At 43.6% G+C, this 22,376-nt stretch overlaps 1 long non-coding RNA gene across 2 annotated transcripts in view; it reads right to left on the reverse strand.

Moving 5' to 3' along the window:
* The window catches only part of LOC117203531 (uncharacterized), a 57,866-nt gene that overhangs the window by 17,442 nt on the left and 18,048 nt on the right, over positions 1–22,376 (reverse strand). For both annotated transcript variants that reach the window (XR_007479091.1, XR_004486323.2), the window contains 3 exons: positions 20,582–20,678; positions 19,516–19,768; positions 9,706–9,846 (listed from right to left, as the gene is read on the reverse strand). This is a non-coding gene — a long non-coding RNA (uncharacterized LOC117203531). The remainder of the gene's footprint in view (positions 1–9,705; positions 9,847–19,515; positions 19,769–20,581; positions 20,679–22,376) is intronic.

Here is a 22,376-nt window from a genome sequence, read left to right on the forward strand (position 1 = left end):
CAGCAGCTCAGAATGCATGCCTGCCAGCAGGCAACAGAACCAGTTAGCGAATCAAAGCAGAAGAAAGACCCTTGGTAGTGGTCACCACCTAGATACTCAACGGTTGGGTTCACTCTGCCTCCTTGGGGTGATCACAACATTTATTTACACAGAAATAAATAAATAAACAAATCAATCATTAATTTTTAAATAAAATTTTGAATTCTCAGTTTTAATTTCTAATACAGTAAACGTCAGTAGAAATATCCCACATAAACAACAACTTTTTGACCCCCTCTCTATATTTTAAGGGTGTGAAGAGACCCTGAGACCAAACAGTGTGCGACCCATTGGCATATCTATTTGTAAAACTGAAGCAAAAGTCTCACAAGAAGGCAGTTACTCATCTATCATGTGATACACCTGGTTTTCTCCTCTATTCTTTTCTATTTCATCCTATAACAAATGCTGTTCATGCCCACGAATGGTTCACTAGCTACAGCTTGAAAACACACAAGTAAGGCATGAGGATAGTATAGTGTCTTTGTGGGGCACTTTTTACTTAAATTAAACTTGGTTATTGCTGGAGAAGGAAGTATCTAAAGTCACATTGCCCCTGAGGATCAGGTTCTCACTTCTAAACAGAGTTGAATAGACCGTGAAGTTAATGAAGCTTGGCTTTACGTCTCCTCATGCGCACAGGCCCCTTCTAGGGTCCTGTACCTATTTTTTATGGGTAATTTGGCATTCCTATTTTTTTTTAAAGCTGGCCACCCAATCTGTATAAGCTTCAGGCTTCACCAAACCTAGATCCATGCCTGCTTCTAAACCATTTTTCCCCCAGTATATAAGCTGGATTGTTTTAAAATAAATACTTTGCTTTCCTAACTAAAAACAATGGTAGCAATTAGAAACACAGTTGCTGTTTGCATCAGGTCCCTTTAGAGAAACCCACATGAGTTACTTATTTCAAGGAAAAGGGGGTTGATTCTAAGGATACATGTGCACTGGGACTTGAGAACCATCCAGAACAAGTCTGTCCCTTTTTCCCTTAGCAGCCCCATGGACTCTCTGCTTCTTTCTTGTGAATCTGTCCTCCTCTCTTTACAACCGGGCTCCTTCAGACCCTCAACTCCACGGTCCACAGTGAGCCCTTACTTAGTTCTCATCCTCCATTGACCCAGCCTGCCTCGGTTTACTCCCTTGATTTACAAATTGCCAAGCCCTGGACGAGCAATCTGATTGGCTCAGCTCAGGGGTCCAAGCCTGGCCATGCCATAGGTTGCTGGGGAGCCTGAGATAGGCCATCCTTGGACCAAGTGCCCAGTAAACCACAGCGGGGGGTGTGGGCACAGGGCCAGGTGATACAAGCCTTAGCCAGTTAGGCCACAGAATCTGTAGACAGGGCCTTATCCCTTAGAAGGGCTGGTCAGCAGACAGAAGTTATTCTGATCATTCAAGCTTTGAGTTTTTGCTCTATATTCTTAATTAGATTTTAGTTCAATTTTAACTTGAATGTTTTTGCAGTGTTGCTTCCAAATGTATGTGTATGTGTGTGTTTGTGTTTACCTCACTTTTCACTGTTTAATTTTGGAGTACAGAGGAGAATTTTTATTTTTGGTATTTTCTATTTTTAAAAACATGTTTCTTTCAGAGCATACTGATGTTCCAATTGTATTCCTCCCGGATTTTTTGCTAATCATTGGAAAGTTGATGCAAGTGAATTATTTCAAAGAAGTATGTGCTACTCAGTTTCACCTAGATGTCACTCTAAAAAGGTGGTTAAGACAAAAGAATCAATAGTATGTGTAAATAGGAGTTTCATTACTCTATTCTTAGCTGCTGGAGAATTTAATTTGTGAGAAAGACACACAAACTCACTGTGAGAGTCAGCTCCAAAAGGTCTCCAATTTCCTTTGTCTCTCTTCAGTGACACCCTAGGATTCCCTGAGTGTGTTGTGGGCTGCGTGCCATTCCATGTTATTGCTTTGTTTGTTGCTGATGGCAAAACGTGTCTATGACTTTTTTTTAAAATCTGGAAGCAGAAGTACCACATGAAGCATGTTTACAAATTTTAAGCCCTTCTGGATAGTTGCAGGAAAGAAGGCAGGAGAGGAAGAGAGTTCATGCACAAGAAAACCTACCATGGGCTTGGCACTATTCTCAGGTACTACCCCTTTCTGAAGGTCAGCTCAGTAGAAGACTGCTAGACCCCATCCTTCCTCTGTAGCAGACACCCCTGGAGGGCCGTGGTTTTCCAAGTGGGGTCCTAGGACCAGCAGCGTCAGCATCACCTGGGAACTTACCAGGAAAGCACATCTTCAGGCTCAGCCCTAGACCTACCTAATCAGAACCCCTGGGGGTGGGATCTGACACTTGGTTTTAACGAGCTCCCCCAGGTTTCTGATGCAGGCTGGAATCTGAGAACCGCCATTTACAGCAGCGGCCCCCAACAGTTCTGGCACTGGTTTCTTAGAAGACAATTTTCCCACCGACAGCTGGAGGGTCAGGGGGGTGGGGATGGTTCAGGAGGTAATGTGAGCGATGGGGAGTGATGGGCAGAGGCAGATGAAGCTTCACTTACTCGTTCACCACTCACCTCCCGCTGTGTGGCTCCTAACATGGAAGTACTACTGTGGACCAGTACCAGTCCATGGCCCGGGGGTTGGGGACCCCTGACTTACAGGCTTCCATGTCAAGATATAAGGATATGCAACACAAACAAACAGTACTTGGAGTAGGATCACAAGGGCCTATAACTCACATGTTACTTTGCTACTTTCCTCACTGAGTCCAAGCTCACACTTCTCTCGGCACAATAGGCCAATAAATTGAGAGACGAGGTGTTGGGGCAGGAATAGCAACTTTATTAGGAAAGCCAGCGGACAGAGAAGATGGTGGACTTGTGTCCCAAAGAACCATCTTGTCCAAGTTAGAATTCAGGCTTCTTTTATACTCAGAGGGGAGGGAGTAAAGTCAAACATTTCCTGCTTCCCAGACAGCCTCCAGAAGGGATATGTTAATTTCTTCCTTCCTGCAATCATTCATAGGTTTGCATGGTCAGGATGTTTCCTGTAGCTAAACAAAGGTATTTCAGCTTAATGCTCATTACCTGGGAGGCAGGGGTTCCAGAGATGGGTCATTATGTGTAATTTAAGCTTATAGGCAACATCCCTTTGGTGATTAACTTGTAATAGAATACAAAGGTTCTTCCCTGTTACACTTTCAGGCCTTTATTTAGGTTACTCCTCTAACTAGAACACTTTCTCCCTCCATGTCCAGGCCCATCTGTTGGAACCTTGTTTGTTTTTCAAAGCCAAACCAGTTCAAAAGCTACTTCCTCTAAGAAATTTTTCCAGATTCATTCACTCCTCTGAAATGTGGTGTCTGTCTTCTATGGGGAGTTCAAAATAGAACAAGTTGTGGTCAGGAAGAAAAGTTAGAAGCTGACACATTTCCTTTGCTTTCTATCAGCAAGTCATACTGCTGCTCCCACCTCAGGGTCTAACTGTTCCCTCTCCTGGAATGTGTGTACTTGAGCTCAGGAATCAGAGATCAGAGGTCAACAAACATAGCCCACATTCTATATTTGTACAGCCTCTGAGCTAAGAATGTTTTTTACATTTTAAAAGGGTTAGAAAAAATCAAAAGAAAAATAATGTTTTGTGACGCATGAAAAGTACAGGAAATGCAAATTTCACTGTCCATAGATAAGGGATTGGTGGGACAACAGCCTCACCCATTCATTTATATGGTCTATGGCTGCTTTCTTGCCCCAAAGACAAAGTTGAAATAGTTGCAACAGAAACTGTATGGCATGCAAAGCCAAAAACCATGTCTGGCCCCTTACAGAAAAAGTTTGCCAACTCCTGCTCTAGGTAACCTCATGTTTCATGCTTTCACTTTATTTAAGTCTCTGCTCAGATCTCACCTTATCAGAGAGGTCTTCCTGGACCACCCTACCTAAATGAAACAGATGCCTCCCGACCTGTTCTGCATCCTTAAGGTGCTTTGTTTTTCTTTGTAGCCCTTATCTTTTGTAGATGTTAGGTATTTTTAAATTATGGGTCTCTCCTCATCAGAATCCAGCTTCATGAGATCAGAGTCTTTATTTTGGTTCATTACTAAATGCCCAGAATGCTCTTAATTAACATTTAAATGAATGAATAAATATTCTCTAATAAGAATTCCTCCTAAGACATTTCCTGGTAGTTAAATTATTTTACTTTTATATTTGGAGGGACATGGGGTCATGTGTAACTAAGTGTAGTCTCTAGACTAAGTGATAGGAACAGAGGAAACTGGAGATATTGTTTGCCTTAAAAATAATGAACATACACTTTAGAATTTTTTTTTAATTAGAAGAACTGGAGGCAAAGCTTTCAGACATGGAGGCCATTTATCAAAACAACTCCTCTAGTTTGTAATAAGAACGTCCAGAGTTGCTGACTGGAATTCTAGAAATTAATTTTGACCACTTGTTTTTTTAAAGAGGTTTTAGAGACTACTTTGTCCCATTCTGTTTCTATTTCAAAATTCTTCCACATTTTAATCCAATTTTACAGATGTACAATGTAGGCAAAAAAAATGGGTTTCAAGACATAATTGCTGTTTGCTTTAGGGTAAGGAATTTTCTGGAGAAGTAGCCAGCATCACTCAAGAGCCTCAAGTGATCTTCCCATGCCCTCCCAATTAGAAGTCAGAACAGTGTTTGTAAAGGAATAACTCATCTGCCTTTTCCTCCTTTTGTAAAGGCGTGGTGTCTTCTGTCATTTTCTGGGGTTGTTTTGTTTTGTTTTGTTTTTATTTTTGGCTGCATTGGGTTTTCACTGCTGCGCGGGCTTTTCTCTAGTTGTGGCGAGTGGGGGCTACTCTTTGTTGTGGTGCACAGGCTTCTCAGTGCAGTGGTTTCTCTTGTTGCGGAGCACAGGCTCTAGGCACACGGGCTCAGTAGTTGTGGCTCGTGGGCTCTAGAGCGCAGGCTCAGTAGTTGTGGCGCACGGGCTCAGTTGCTCCGCGGCATGCGGGATCTTCCCGGACCAGGGCTCGAACCCGTGTCCCTTGCATTGGCAGGCGGATTGTTAACCACGGTGCCACCAGGGAAGCCCCTGTAGTTTGTCTTTTAAACAGATTGCCTCATGTTTACCTTGTGCTGGATGAAGACAGCATGTTCACTAGGAATATGCCCTCTTCCCTTTCCCACTCAAATAAATAGAAGTATAGGAAAACAAACAAAAAATAAATAAATAGATAGAAGTATCCACATGAAAGAACAGGTTTTATCATTACATTAGGGAAATTTATACAAATGACTTCTATCTGGAAAATCTGAATTGTGAGATTACAAACTTAGGGTGGTTCTCTCACGAAGACTGTCACTGTCACTTTGGGGAGAATTATGACTTTTGTATTAAATTCTGAAAGTTTTTTCTTGGATATCATAGTCTAACTCCCAGAAAGTATAAGCAACTTGGCTGTGGTCACACAGCTAGATTAGGACCCGGATGTCCTGCCTCCATCTCTGAGGGCTCTTTCCTCTTCCCTGCATCCTTCAATGCTTTCCAAAAACACTTTCCTGCATTTTCCTCCTTTAAACCTACATGACGATGCAGGCAGGGTTTCCTTTGTTTATTATTAGTCTAGTTGTTGATTAAAAATGGAGAGAGACATTTCAATGCAATTCTTTTTTTTTTTAAAGGCATTTCTGGTCTCTGCTTAGTGGAATGTGAAAAGTTTACTACAGAAAATAAAAAGGAGCACATTCCTATATCAAGGAATAGTAGGACTTTTTGAGGTTCAGTGACTAGGGGAATAAAATGTGTGTGCTTGAAAGTACACTAAACAATTAGGTTCAGAAAATACTTTTCCAAATACTCTTTGCATCTAAAACAAGAAAACAGTTTGTCCTGGTACAGACACATCTGACAGAGCTAACGTTACTGGGCTTCAAGAAACTGCCCACGAGGACTTCCCTGGTGGCGCAGTGGTTAAGAATCCACCTGCTAATGCAGGGGACACAGGTTCGAGCCCTGGTTCAGGAAGATCCCACATGCCACAGAGCAACTAAGCCCATGCGCCACAACTACTGAGCCTGAGGTCTAGAGCCCATGAGCCACAACTACTGAAAACTGTGCACCTACAGCCCGTGCTCCACAACAAGAGAAGCCACCGCAATGAGAGAAGCCCACACACCACAACAAAGAGTAGCCCCCGCTGGCCACAACTAGAGAAAGCCTGCGTGCAGCAACAAAGACCCAATGCAGCCTAAAAAATATAACTAAATGGATAAATAAATTTAAAAAAAGAAACTGCCCAGAGACAGGACTGAGAGCACGGAAACAAGACTGAAGATCTGTTGTGACAGCAACTGACCATTCAGAAGCTTTATAATCCGAAGAAAAATGAGCTTGAGAAGAAACATGGGATAGCAACAAATCATCACCCTACACGGTGAGCCCTCCGATTTCTATGAAAGATGAAAATTCTGTCATTTGAAAAGGCAGGAAAAAATAAACATTCTAGAAAAAAAAAGAAGAAAAAAAACAAAAAAATAAACATTCTAACAATGAAACTTCTTAAGATTTTCTTTTTGTGAGAAACTGAGAGGAAAGTAGCACCTAAGTTATTTTAAAAAGATCACGATTTCAGAAGTCCTGTGGCTTCGAACAAAAAAACCCTGGGTTTAAGTTTTTGCTTGAGTTAACACTTTGTAAAATGGTTTCAAGTACATACTTTTATTTTTTTTAAGACATACTTTTCAAAAGTAGGATGAATATGTATTGGGCTGCACCCCGCATGCCTGCAAGGCCTGCACTTGCCCAGCGTTAAGACTGAAGGAAGAGGGACTTCCCTGGTAGTTCAGTGGTTAGAACCCCACACTTACACTGCTGGGGGCCCGGGTTTAATCCCTGGTCGGGGAACTAAGATCCCGCAAGCCACGCCATAGTGGCCAAAAAAAAAAGACCAAAGAAAGAGTCCCAAGTAAGCAACAGAGACATCAATGGTTTAATGGATGGGGAGCTTACACGTCTGAAGCACCGTCCTGGAGTGACACCCCTCTGTGTACCCAGTGGGCAGGACTCGGCGGCAGGCTTTACTCCCTGGGGAAGGGGAGATTCCCAGTTATAGGGGAATTGACATCAGACGGGCTCACTGGTTACCAGGGAAACCAGCAGAGAGGCACGCCCCTCACGGCCCCTTCGATAAGAACAATCACCAGCTGGAGCCGGGGCAAGGAGGAAGGTCAGTTATCTGAGTAGGTGTAGGTGAAGCAGGCCCTGGTCAGGCAGGGCGTGTACAGAGAGCAAGAGGACAGCCCTCTTGAGTGGCCTGACCACACGATATGCCGTTTCCTGCTGCTACCTAGAGCTGTTGTGATTAATTAAATTGAAAAACAAAATAAAATTAAACAGAGGCAGTACCTAGATCAAAATATCTCTGTGCTATGAACAAAAGAAGAGACATTAAAATATTTACTGCATGAAAATGAAAAATGAGGTTGGAGTCTACCTGTGCTCTAGTTTTGATATATCTGTTTCTCTTTTGCCAAGCTCAGGAGACATTTGTTGTTTTGGTGCGTATGTGTAGGTTGGATATCTGTTAAGGGGAGAGTGTATTGGATAGTTGTTGTTGTTGCTGTCGTTTTTACCCAGCTCTACTCTGTAGTAATTGTTCCCTGATTTTGCTTTGGGGAACCACCCCTTACTCCACACTCTGAGCCCACATGCTTCAGGTGAACCTGAATCCACTCTGGCTCCTGGAAAGAAGTATGTGACCCAGGGTAAGCTGATCAGCAAGCCTATGTCTCCTGACAACAGTAATTGGTTCAGAGAAGAACACATGAATCAAATCAGACCAATCAGGGCATAAAAGATTCAGTTCCAAGAAATTGAGTTTATTGGTGGGTGACCTGGACATATTTTTTCTCATTGGATGTGAATAAGAAAAGAGCTACTCCTGTAGCTCCGGGGGAGAATAGAGCTACTCCTTGCATTCCGGGGGGGAATGCAAAATGATACAACCTTATGGAGGAGAATTCAGCAATATCTAAAGAGACTGACAATAGAACGCAACTCAAAACCTGTGATATTTTTCCCCCAATAAAAGGTGTTATTGGAACAATTAGTGAAATCTGAGTTATTATATCAAGTTTAATATCTTGTTTTTTATCACTGTGTTTTCATAACTATACTGTGGTTGATAGTTTTGTTTTTAGATAATACACACTGACGTATTGAGAGATAGACATCACATCTGCAACTCATTACCCACGGTTCCAAAAAATTACATTATACATGTACACACGCAGATAGTATATGTATAAAGTAAGGGACAAGAAAAAGAATGATAAAACAAATGTGGTAAAAAGTTAACTAGGGAACCTGGTTAAGGGGTGTGGTGTAATGAGAAATACATTTGGTCTTTGTCATAGTTCCTGGCTCTGAGCTCCTAAAACCCTTGCCATTCCCTGAGTGATAGGAGGGTCTGATCATTCATAAGGAGCCCCTCTCATGTACACCCGAGTTTATGCTAACGAGGTGACTTAGGGTGGGCCCCAAGATAACCTCTGGATGGAGCTGGTCGCCAGAAAGGCAAAGTGATTAGAAGGCTGGAAATTTCAGCCATACTCACCAACCTCTGGGAACGTGGGGAGGATGGAGATTAAGCTCTATAAAAACTCCTGGACAAGATTTGATCAGCTTCCTAGTTGGTGAAAGCTTCCACACACTGGGAGGTGGTGCACCCCAGTTCCACGGGGACAGAAACTCCTCTCCTCAGGACCCTTCCAGACCTTGCCCTATATACCTCTTCATCTGGCTGTAAATTTGTATTCTTTATAATAAACTGGTCAATGGAAATAAATATTTCTCTGAGCTCTGTGAGTCACTCTAGCAAGGTAATTGAACTTGAGGAAGGGGTTGTGAGAACCTCCAATTTAGAGCCAGTTGGTCAGAAGCACAGGTGACAACCTGGAGTTTCTACTGGCATCTGGAAAGGCGAGGGTGGGGAGGAAGGGGGCGCAGTCTTATAGGACCGAGCCCTTAACCTGTGGGATCCGGCGGTATCTCCAGGCAGTGTCAGAACTGAGTTAAATTATAGGACACCCAGCTGGTGTTGCAGAATTGCTTAACGTGTGGAAAAAACTACCACACACTTGGTGTCAGAGGTGGAGTGTGTGAGTGGAAGAGTGAAGGACACACAAAGCAAGTGAGTTTTCCTTTACAGACGGGCACACAGAAATCCTTTATGCTATTCTCGTAACGCTTCTATAAATCTGTAATTATGTCAAAATAAAGTTTACTTGAGGAAGAGCGGGAGAGGGAGGAGGAAAAAGAAGAAGGTGGCTGTTGGCATCCATTTAAAAGCACACTGGGAAAGGCGGTCTTAGAATGGAACAGACCCAGAAGCAGCAGAGCAAGAAGTGGATCGGGGTGACTTTATGGGAACCCTATGTTAAGATTTAAATGAGTGAATCTGCTCTACCTCTGTCCTTTTCAGCTTGCATGAGTCAAATGATTCCTTTTCACAAGACTTGCTTGTGAAATATATAATTCACCAGATTCCAGAAGTTACTACATTTCTTTTGCTTTCTTTAATTCTTTTTTTTTCAGTTGTTTGTTTTCATTCCTAAATGAACACTGAAACTACACACCAGAGTTCTAAGAAGCTACACACTTTGCTGAAAAAAATAAGAAGAAAAGGAGGACAAGGACAAAAATTACTTACTGAAACACAACCATCAAGAATTACATGGACAGGACTTCCCTGGTTGTCCAGTGGTTAAAACTCTGCGCTTCCACTGCAGGGGGCACAGGTTCAATCCCTGGTGGCCCTGGTTGGGGAAGTTCCACACGCCATGCAGTGCAGCTGAAAAAAAAAAAAAGAATTATATGGACAACTCAACAACAAAAAACAACCTGATTTAAAAATGAAGAAAGGACTTGAATAGGTATTTATCCAAAAAAGACATACAAGTGGCCAACAGGTATATGAAAAGATGCTCAACATCACTAATGATTAGTGAAATGCACATAAAACCACAATGAGGTATCACCTCACACCTATTAGGATGGCTACTATTAAAATGACAACAACAACAGAAAATAACAAGTGCTGGTGAGCATGTGGAGAAATTGGAATTCTTGTGCACTGGTGGTGAGAATGTAAAATGGTGCAGCCACTGTGGAAAATAGTACGGCAGTTCCTCAAAAAATTAAATATAGAATTACCGTATGATCCAGTATATACCCAAAATAAATGAACCAGCATCTCAAAGAGATATTTATACATTCATGGTCACAGAAGCATTATTTGCAATAGCCAAAAGATGAAAGTAATCCAAGTGTCCATTGATGGATGCATGGAAAAAGAAAATGTGGTATATACATACAATGAAATATTATTCAGCCTTAAAAAGGAAGGAAATTCTGGGGCTTCCCTGGTGGCGCAGTGGTTAAGAATCCGCCTGCCAATGCAGGGGACACGGGTTCGAGCCCTGGTCCAGGAAGATGCCACATGCCGCAGAGCAACTAAGCCCGTTCGCCACAAGTACTGAGCCTGCACTCTAGAGCCCGTGTGCTACAACTGCTGAAGCCTGTGTGCCTAGAGCCCGTGCTCCGCAACAAGAGAAGCCACCGCAATGAGAAGCCCACGCACCGCAATGAAGAGCAGCCCCCGCTCGCTGCAACTAGAGGAAGCCTGCGCACAGCAACAAAGACCCAACACAGCCCCAAATAAGTAACTAAATACATAAAAATTAAGGAAAAAAATAGAGGAAATTCTGACACCTGCTACAACATGGATGAACCTTGAGGACATTATGCTGAGTGAAATAAACCCATCACAAAAGGACAAATACTGTGTGATTCCACTTACATGAGGTTCCTAGAGGGGTCTAATTCACAGAAAGTGAAATACAGAAAGTTAAATGGTGGGTGCCAGGGCCTGGAGGGGAGGGGAGAATGGGGAGTTAGTGTTTAATAGGTACAGGTTTCAGTTTTGCATGATGAAAAGTGTTCTAAGGATGGATGGTAGTAATGGTAGCACAACAAAGTCAGTAAACTTTTTTTTAATAAATTTATTTACCTATTTTTGGCTGAGTTGGGTCTTCCTTGCTGTGTGTGGGCTTTCTCTAGTTGCGGCAAGTGGGGGCTACTCTTTGTTGTGGTGCGTGGGCTTCTCATTGTAGTGGCTTCTCTTGTTGCAGAGCGTGGGCTCTAGGCGCGCAGGCTTCAGTAGTTGTGGCACACGGGCTCAGTAGTTGTGGCTCGCGGGCTCCAGAGCACAGGCTCAGTAGTTGTGGTGCACGGGCTTAGTTGCTCCACGGCAGGTGGGACCTTCCCAGACCAGGGATTGAACCCATCTCCCCTGCATTGACAGGCGGATTCTTAACCACTGCGCCACCAGGGAAGTCCCAAAGTCAGTAAACTTAATGACACTGAACTGTATATCTAAAAATGGTTAAGGTGGTAAACGTCATATCATGTGTATTTTACCATTAAAAAAAAAATAGTTACAAGGACGAAGAACTTGCTGCCAGACAGACTGAACAACTTACATAGTTTGGCCAGAGAACAGCTCGAGTAAAAAAATAGATCACCCAAAGGAAGTAAATATTTATAAATCCTGAGGAAAAATAAAATTTATTGTAAAACTCTGAGGTAAATTTATGTAGAAAATGTAGCAGAGGGCTTCCCTAGTGGCGCAGTGGTTGAGAGTCTGCCTGCCGATGCAGGGGATGTGGGTTTGTGCCCCGGTCCGGGAAGATCCCACGTGCCGCGGAGCGGCTGGGCCCGTGAGCCATGGCCGCTGGGCCTGCGCATCCGGAGCCTGTGCTCCGCAGCGGGAGAGCCCACCACGGTGAGATGCCCACACAAAAACAAAAAACAAACAAACAAACAAAAACAGAAAATGTAGCAGAAAATCAGGAAAACAAAGTATTGTGGTGGGGAGCGGAGGGAAAGCATAAATTAGGAGTTTGGGATTAACATATACACACTACTATTTATAAAATAAACAACAAGGACCTACTGTACAGCACAGGGAACTATACTCAGTATTTTGTAATAACCTGTAAGGGAAAAGAATCTGAAATGGAATATATATATATATATATATATATATATCTGAATCAGCTGTACACCTGAAACTAACACAGCACTGTAAATCAACTATACTTCAATAAAAACAAAAAAACAAAACAAAACAAAAAAAAAGTATTACTAAATATGCATCACTAGACATGGGCCCTCTCTGCTATTCTAGAAATTCTGAGAATGATTACCTTCCCCTGACATACTCTTGCCACCTTCTCACTGATGCCTTAAATTTCAGTCTTGGAGGTTTATAACTTTGGCTTAAAGCCTTTCCCTCTGGCCTAAGCATGATCCTAAGTTCAGAACTACAGTACAAAAGCCTAATCAACATTTTCCACCCGTTCTTCAAATCAACATATCCAAAAGTATTACCTTATTCTCCTCAGAATTCGCTCCTTCAGACCTTACCAGTTCTGCCAGTTGCTCCCCTATTCCCTCCAAATCCCACAGTAATTTTCCCTCCTCCACCTCCCTTGCCCTAACAGGCACTTGGCAGTCTGGTGCTGGCATGTCCCTTGCCTGCCATTTCCATCTCTTCTGCTCATCCCCATTGTCACTATCCTTTGTCTCATCATTCCTAGATTGCTGTAACAGAATCCAAATGCGCTCAGCCTCTGCCTGTCCCATAGTAGGAAGACTAAACACAGCCTACAGCAGCAGGAAAGCAGGACAGAAGGAAGAAAGGAAGAGAGGGAGGAAAACAATATTGGAAAATTTTCAATAACTTGAAAATAAAATCAAAGGATGCATCATGAGAAAAATATAAAATCTACCTTGCTTAACAAATTCCATTCCTCAAACACAATCCTTATACACATATATTTCACACTTTTCCCCCAAATTTTCAAGATAGTCATGGATACTTCCTAGTAGTCTAGTCAGACGCTAGTCTATGAGTCACTGTAATTAAAGAAAGCCTGTAAGAATCAATCTGAATGTAGTAACATAATGTATTGAACCTGAGATATTTTTTTTCAAAAAATGTTCTCCAAGAATTACCAGCCTTTTAGAGGCCAGGGTGTCTTAAGAGGTTATAATACAAAGATTATTGTTTAATAATAATTTTACAGGTTCTGATTTAAATGTGCTCTCTGTATCACTGGATCCTTAGGTCAAACTTGAGGGAAAGGGAGTCTCAGCTCAGTATAAGAAAGACATCAACCACAATAGTGTCAGGAGTTCCCTGCTGGCCTAGCGGTTAGGATTCTGGGCTTTCACTTCCGTGATCCAGGTTCAATCCCTGGTCAGGAAACTGAGATCCTGCAAGCCGCGTGGTGTGGCCAAAAAATAAAATAAAATACCAAAAAAAAACCCCCAAAACCCAAAACAACAACAATAGTGTCTACAACAGAATGGGCAGAATCAGAGGAAAGTAAGCTGGGGGGGGGTGGGGGTGGGGGTGGGGGTGGGGGTTGAGTATTTGTTAGGAAATTGTAGGACCGACTTAAACATGCATTAGTGGAGAAAAGTAAAGGAACTCCTTGATCAATGGTTTCTCAAACTAGTCAGTCATCAGAAACACTTGAAGAGCATGTTATAGTTCAGAGTCCTTGGCCTCACTCATAGAAATTCTAATTTGGCAGGTTTGAGATGGAGTCCTGGCACATATATTTTTACAGAAATCCTCAGAAGACTCTGGATCCACTACCCTATGTTGGTTTCTCAAACTGGAGAAACCATGATCTACCCCAAGTATGTCCATAGATTGCATCCCTCATCCTGGGATCCACAGACCTCATTTTAAGAAATATTGCACCTAATCACCCTGCATTTGTGACGTTATTTTGGCAGAATTATTTTATTCAGTTATAGAGCTAAACCTCTATGTTTTCCAGCCTAACACTCTTAGCTTTATTCTGTACAGCTGTATATATAGCTGGCCAAGCTGTGTGGCATGTGGGATCTCAGGTCTGCGACCAGATATTGAACCTGTGCCCCCTGCAGTGGAAGCATAGAGCCTTAACCACTGGACTGCCAGGGAAGTCCCAACACAGCTATATTCTTAATAGTGAACATATTCACAATATTTGTAACCCAAGCTCATAGTTGGAGAAACCAGTTTGAGAAACATTGTATTAGAAATTTTCTAAAGACCCTGAGATTTAACAATGCGGTAACTGGAGTTTCTGATTTGGGCTCAATTAATTCCTAAAGAAAGTTCTTAGGGGGAAAAAAAAATGAGGACTGTTTGTGGGAGTACAGGTGGGGGGCAGGGAAGGGAGCAGGTAGCATATTAGTCCTTGAGGACAGAATCTGTGGCCTTTAAAAGCCCTTTCAGGGGCTTCCCTGGTGGCGCAGTGGTTGAGAGTCCGCCTGCCGATGCAGGGGACACGGGTTCGTGCCCCGGTCCGGGAAGATCCCACATGCCACGCAGCGGCTGGGCCCGTGAGCCATGGCCGCTGAGCCTGCGCGTCCGGAGCTTGTGCTCCGCAACGGAAGAGGCCACAACAGTGAGAGGCCCGCGTACCGCAAAAAAAAAAAAAAAAAAGCCCTTTCACCAGGGCCTGGAGCAGGGTCTGGCATAATAGGCAGTCAACAGATACTTAGGAAGGAAGGAAGGAAGGGAGGAAGGGAGGGAGGGAGGGAGGGAGATTATGTTTGTAATAACCAGATCATTTGCCTGTATTTGTGGCTTAGCAAGCCATATAAAAAAAACCTACAAAAAGTCATTTTTGAGATAATCAAGGACATTTGAATAGGGTTTGAGTATTGCATGTTATTAATTTATTGAAAATCTTATTAATATTAGGGTTTTTTTAGATGCTACAATTTACTATGACTTTTGCTAGGTGCAATCATGGCACAGTGATTTATTAGCGATGTAAAAGGTCCTTTCCAGTGAGAGATGTATACTGAAGAATTTATGAGTGAAATTTCAGGATGTCTCAAGCAATAGATGAAACAAAATTCACAAATCGTTGCTAATTGCTAAAGATGAGTGGTTTGTATTCAGGGGTTTGTTACAGCACACATTGTGCTAGTCTTTCTATGTCCCTGTATGTAACAAAAGGTAAACAGCCTCTTTCCTGAGAGAAACCGGTCTTCTTGTGCTAAGGCATGCGTATGTAATGAATTAACTTTGCTCCTACGTAACCAGATCAAAGCATTTCTGCGTGGTCCCTGTGGTTCCTCCTCAATGACTGAGAATATTTTAGAGAGAAGTAAAACCCGTAATACAGAGGGAGTGCCCCGTTAGGAAACAGGAAGGCACAGTCAGGGCTTGCCTAATCTTTCTTTGCCTCAGCTCATGCACATGTGAAACGGGGATAATAATACCCACCTTATAAGTGGTTGAGATGAACTGCCTGCCCTTCTTGTTCTCCTGGTCAATTGATTGTGCACTGTCTGAACATGGTGGCTTCTGCCCAAGGCCAAAACAGGGGATGAGGGAAGAGGAAGCATTGGAAGCAATGGTTGTGGGCACACGCCTCTGGACACAGCCCACAAGGACCTGCTTTCCTATCCTGACCCCATGACCCTTAAGCTGTGTGATTTAGGGCAATGACTTAACCTCTCTTAACATCAACTGCTTCTCCCGTGAAACAGAGATGGTATTACCCAACGTGCTGTTGGGAAGACTGAAGCATTGTAGGTAATGGGTCTGGTGGTCTGCATGGTATACAGCAGATGCTGCATAAGTTAGTGATATAGGCAGGAAAAGCCTCTCATGGCTGCTCTCCCACCATGGCCATTCAGACCTCACAGGATTCTTTGCACCTTGGATTTTAGATGCTGATAACTGGTTTCTGTAAGGTGAGGTCAGGGCAGAGAAGACCCAGGGAAGGGTTGGTAGGCTGCTCAAAAGACACCCTCCATAAGGGCTGATGGTGGGGTTTTAGGTGAGGGAGATGAGAAGGAGAATGCTTGCAAGAGAGGCAAGGGGAATTCCTGGAGCAAATAGTGAGGGAAAGGAGGGTATGCTCCAAGGAACACACGGAGAACTGGCATTACCTGTGAATATGAACATCTCCTATAAACAGAGAAGAAAGTTAGATAGTGCTTATTATATGCCGATGATTATTCAAGGTGCTTTAGGTATGTTAATTCACGCAAACCTCTCAGCAACCTTTGAGGTATGTACTATTATCATCTCCATTTTACATGTGCGTGAACTGAGACAAAGAGCAGTTAAGTAACTTGCTTAAGGTCCCCCAGCTGGTAAGTGGCGGGGCTGGGTCACACCGGGTAGGCTTATTTTAATGTCCTTCCACCAAACCATGAAACTGATTGTGATTGTGCGCCCGTGTTAGGGGCGCACAAAAGTCAGGGTTGTCACATCTTGGTTGATCTTTCTTCCCCTGAAAATTGGGTCACCCTAACAGTCCCTGGTTTACTCAACCAGGGCACTTTCAGTATCCAGCATCTTTTTTCTTTTTTTTCCTCTTGGCTTGTCCATTGTCTGTTCTCAGATGGGATGTCCTCGCCGTTCCCGTAGAGCAGTCAGGATTCAATTAGAGGAAAAAACACCACCACTAGGAGTGATATATAACATTATAAGCACTAAATAATTTTGTGAGCTAAACAGCCTATGTACTGGGGTCTGAAGTCTCCAGGGCAGGTATTCTAGAAGTGAAGATGAAGATGGATATGAAGTGGGAGAGATCAAGGACAAACTGGAACGCACAAGCATGAAGCTGGGACCAAAGGACAGACTGGAACTCACATATGTCTTTCAAAAAGCCTCCAAGTTCAAGGGAGTGGGTGTCCTATAGGAAAAGCCAGAGCCCTCCACTGTGGAATTAACCACACACCTGGCTCGGGAGTCAGAAGCTGAAGGAGGCTCCCACAGGGGAGGGGATTGGAGGGGCAGTGAGCTCAGTGGCTGCCCACACCAACGAGTTGAGACAGGAGCTTGGGCTGCGACGGTGCCTCACACCCCAAACCAGTCTCCGGAGAAGGAATATGGCTACTGTTTCACTTCTGCCCTCCAAATTCCACCCCAGAATGTCTCTTGCAGCCCATGCCAACCTGAAACTGTGCAGGGAAGGGAATTTGGGGAAGCGTAGCTCCAGTTTAACTAAATTGCTACAATGAGGGTCACCCTACTTTTGCCGGGGAAGCCCCATCATTCTTTCTCTGGCTCGCAAGCTGAGGGGAATAAAAATACCTCCTGCCCAGGCAATTTCCTCTTTCTAACATTTACTTTATGTTTTGTTTTAGAGCAAAAGAGGAGTTATTCCCTGCTGCCAGCCTCTGCTCTGAACCCCTGGGTGTGTCATCTGCTTCTCTTCAGAACCACCGACACCCTCTGCCCTTGGGCCTCTTCTCTCCAAAAGTAGGTTGTTATCCTAATCAAAAGAGTCACCAGTGGTTTGATGAGTTTGGGAAATGAAGCTAATTTTTTTAGGGTCTTAATTATATAATTGCTATGTTCCAAAAAAGAAAAAAATATATATATATTTAAGTCTCGGAAAATGTCTTTTGAATATGCCATAATTATATGAAGTAACATAAACGACAGTGTAATATGATCTACCATACTGATCTCCAGGGTAGGTGTAGGCACAGAGTTGCTTTTATTTAAATATACTAACAATTAGAGGTAGCATAGCCTAGGTGAGTGGTTGTCACACTTTGGCCTGTAGCAGAATCCTTTGGAGGGCTGGTTAAAAGTCTGCTGGTTCCCATCGCCAGAATTTCTGGTTCTAAAGGTCTGGGGTTGGCTTCCCTGCTGGCCCAGTGGTTAAGAATCCATCTGCCAATGCAGGGGACACGGGTTCGAGCCCTGGTCCGGGAAGATCCCACATGCCGCGGAGCAACTAAGCCCGTGGGCCACAACTACTGGGCCTGCGCCCTAGAGCCCACGAGCCACAACTACTGAGCCTGTATGCCACAACTACTGAAGCCCACGCGGCTAGAGTCCGTGCTCTGCAACAAGAGAAGCCACTGCAATGAGAAGCCCTCGCACTGCAACAAAGAGTAGCCCCCGCTCACTGCAGCTAGAGAAAGCCCGCACGCAGCAACAAAGACTCAACGTAGCCAAAAAAAAAAAAAGGTCTGGGGTAGGGCCCAGGAACTTGCAGTTCTATTGAGTTTCCAGGTAACGATGGTGCTGCTGGTCTAGGGGCCACACTTTGAGAACCACTGGTCTTGTGGTTAAGATCACAGGCTTCTAGGCCAGACTTCATGGGTTGGACCCCCAATTCACCATCTGTTTGCTGTGTGACCTTCAGCAAATTACTCAATATCTCCATGCCTCAGTTTCTTTGTATGTGAAATGAGGATAATAATGACACTTACCTTTGGGGGTTATTGTGAGGTTTAAATAAATTAATCCACATAACGTATGGATACTTTATTTTTTTATTTTGTAATTTATTTATTTTTGGGTGTGTTGGGTCTTCATTGCTGTGTGCGGGCTTTCTCTAGTTGCGGCGAGTGGGGGCCACTCTTTGTTGCAGTGCGTGGACTTATTGCAGTGGCTTCTCTTGTTGCAGAGCACGGGCTCTAGGCAAGTGGGCTTCAGCAGTTGTGACACGCGGGCTCAGTAGTTGTGGCTCGCTGGCTCTAGAGCGCAGGCTCAGTAGTTGCGGCATGCAGGCTTAGTTGCTCCACGGCATGTGGGATCTTCCCGGACCAGGGCTCGAACCCGTGTCCCCTGCATTGGCAGGCAGATTCTTAACCACTGTGCCACCAGGGAAGTCCGTATGGATACTTTATGCATCTATAAAATACTTTTATCCACATAAAATATGGATACGGCACACGGTAAGTATCAAATATTTGCCATTATTTTAATTCAGAATGTTTTGTGAGTCAGTGATTACATAGCAAATGCATATTATAAAATATTCCAGATCCACAGATCTTTTACACTCACAAAGGCTGAGTCTAGAAAAAATGAAGGTTTTAAATTTAATTTCTAAGTAATCGGTTGTGGAGTTCCCTGGCGGTCCAGTGGTTAAGACTCCATGCTGCCAATGCAGGGGGCTTGGGCTCGATCCCTGGTCAGGGGAACTAAGATCCCACGTGCCACCGGGCCAAAAGATTTAAAAAAAAAGAAAAAGTAATCAGTTGTGAAATTGTTATGTCTCTTCCTACTTGTCCCTTAGTATTTCTCTAATGATCACGGAGCTTGGAAATACCCAGCAAATGCATTAGGAAAAAAGAGAAATATAGCAAATGCCAGTTCTTTTACAAAACATTATCATTTAAGGGAAAAGGTAGCATTATGGCAAAGTTTGAGTTCAATTTCCTAGTTGACCACAAGGTGGCAGCACCACACGGGATTTTGCAGAAGAGTAGTATTGCTCAAAGTCGCCTCCCGCATACCCCCTGCACGAGGCTGCCCTCTTGGACTCTGAAATCCACTTCCTGGATCTTGGTCCCTTTCTTATCCTTGTTTAGGCTTTAGACCATCCGTGGACCGAGGCCCATTCCTGTTGCGGACTCGAGGGTCAATTCACGGATTAGAAAAACAGGGTTTCACTGCAAGACTAACCTGATTTGTAATTCGGAACAGCTCCCTGTGCGACTCTGAGCCTCAGTTCCCCCGGTGTAAACTAAGACAGTGGAATAGGGGCCCTCCGCGGTCATCAGCCCAGGGTTCCAAGTTCCGAATCAGGTTTGTAGGAGGTGTCCACAGCAGGCAAGTGGGTTCACAGTCCCCGGTGATTTCTGGCTGCAGGAATCCAGGACCCGCCACTGTGTGCCAGAGACCAGCACGACGCCCTCCGGAGCATCCTGTTTAGGGCCTAAGAAACGTAAAACGTTGTGTGCTATTATCCGGAGATTCCGTGGAAAGTCGTGTCAATTTTTAACGTAAAACGGATTACTTCAATGAGATTACATGCCTCAGAAGACTTTTTCAGGGACCACCTGTCCACTCTCTTCTACCTTTAGGGTTACCTCGGTGGAGCCTGTCGCTTTGAGCAAGTGTTTTTGTTTAATTGACGCCTAAAGGGTTTTGTTGAACTGAAACTTCTTTTGGAGAAGGATGCTCTGGCGCCCTCTGGTGACTTATCCCAAGTAATGCGTCACTCTCCTTAAAACGCCTTGCTTTCAACTTCTTACACTAAATAATCCAGTTTTTGCCTTCTGAGTCCTATGTTAGCCTGCTTCTGGATTATTACTTTTACTGCTAACTCTATGAACCACATCCCCGCCAAGTATGGTTATGAGATTCCGTGCTGGAAATATAGACTCCAGGCGAGCTTAGAGTGGAAGCACAAATAAACTAACGTGGCAGGAGTGCCAAGTCTTTGACGTTGGCTCATTTCATAGGAAAAGAACATGCCTTAGGAGAGATGGTTGTCAGTCCCAGCGGGGAGAGGGAGTGTCTGTGATGAGCCTCATATTTTCTGTGCTTACGGTCCAGGTAGCTGGCTCTCTGGAATCCCCCTTCCCTTTCCTCTACCTCCCATCTCCTTGGCTCATGTGGTATGACTTGGTGGCCACCCAGTTCCTTGCAGGCTGGCCCCTCTTGGGACTCTGACTCTATCCTAGTGCTCCTGGCTAGTGAGGGGCCAGATCCTGATCCTTGTGCCTGGAAATGTTGCTAGAAATACCGTATTTCTCCAGGGACCAACTGCATCAGGATCTCCTGGGATGCTGCTTACATCCAGACTCCTTGGGTCCAGCCCCGGACTTGCTACATTAGAATCTCTGAAAGTAGAGATGAGAATTATGCATTTTAAACAAGATCCCTGGGTGATTGTTAGGGAAGCCAGGATTTAGAAATTGATTCATAGACATGTGACTTCACAGACATGATGATGATCACGATACCCTCTGTCCACATAACAAGTGTCTGCATTTCTGCTACCACTTCCCCACCCCACCGCCAATATGACTGTGCACCTTCTTAGATCTGAGCATCAGCCAGGGTGCACAAGCATGAACCTCCTGGCTTCTGTCCCAGGAAGCACATCATAGAGTAAGTTTTCTATCTCTTTCCTGAACCCCTTTTATCATCAATCAGGTTAGTGTTTCTGACCAAGACTCTTTGCTGAGCAAACTTAAATTATACCCCTAACATTAAAATGTCAAGGATTAAGAAGTTGATCCTCTATGTGGTACATATATACAATGGAATACTACTCAGCCATAAAAAAGAACAAAATAATGCCATTTGCAGCAACATGGTTGCAACTAGAGATTATCATACTAAGTGAAGTCAGTCAGAAAGAGAAAGGCAAATACCATATGATGTCACTTATATGTGTAATCTAAAATATGGCACAAATGAACCTATCTATGAAACAAAAACAGACTCTCAGACATAGAGAACAGACTTGTGGTTGCCGAGGGGGAGGGGGAGAGGGAGCAGGATGGACTGGGAATTTGGGGTTAGTAGGTGCAAACTATTACATTTAGAATGGATAAACAACAAGGTCCTACTGTATAGCACAGGGAACTCTATTCAATATCCTGTAATGAACCATAATGGAAAATAATATGAAAAAAATACATATATATTGTTTTATATATATATATATAACTGAATCACTTTGCTGTACAGCAGAAATTAACACAACATTGTAAATCAACTATACTTCAACAAAATAAAGTTTAAAATAAATAAAAATAAATAAAAGCTACCTACCAAAACAGTTGTGTGGTATTTTGGTAGCTTTGCTGAGGCACCTTTTGTCTATCTGTGTCTGTCTGTCTTTCTGTCTATGGAGGGCATGGCATGCCATTGTGCACTTGACATTAACAGGAATAACATGAAATTGAGCACCTGCTGTTTCTGTTAGACAGAAACTATGAGGTCCGGGGCCTGAAACCCATCCTAGGGTTCAGGGACTCAGTGGTGGGAAGGACAGTGAAGTCCAATGTGTTGGCCAGGGCAGGAATCCCATCCCCTCACGCTCACTGAAGGGACATTGTCTTAGATGCCAACTGCTGCAGCTGCCTGCCCTTGGACCTATTTTCAGGTATACTTTTCACCCGAGTACCCAAGTCTTTCCTCACCCAGCAAGGCTCAGAAAACAGGTGGTGAACAAAATAGCCTAGGAGGTCACTAACACTGGTCACTAGTGCTATGAGTGCGGACACTCATCTCAGACTCTGAGCAGTGCTGTCCAACGTGGTAGCACAAGCCACATATGGTCACTGAGCACTTGAAATGCGGCTCATGCGGAATGTGCTGCAAGTGTGAAAACATACACCAGACTCTGGACACACAGTAAGAATATAAAATATCTCCTTGCCAGTTATAGATAGATAGATAGACACATGGGTAGATAGATAGATGGCATGCGGAAATGATAATATTCTGGATATATTGGGTTAAATAAAATGTATTATTAAAATTAATTTTACTTATTTGTCGTTTTCAAATTTGGCTACAAGGCAATT

Source organism: Orcinus orca, chromosome 9 (genome assembly GCF_937001465.1).
Source record: "Orcinus orca chromosome 9, mOrcOrc1.1, whole genome shotgun sequence".
NCBI lineage: Eukaryota > Metazoa > Chordata > Mammalia > Artiodactyla > Delphinidae > Orcinus > Orcinus orca.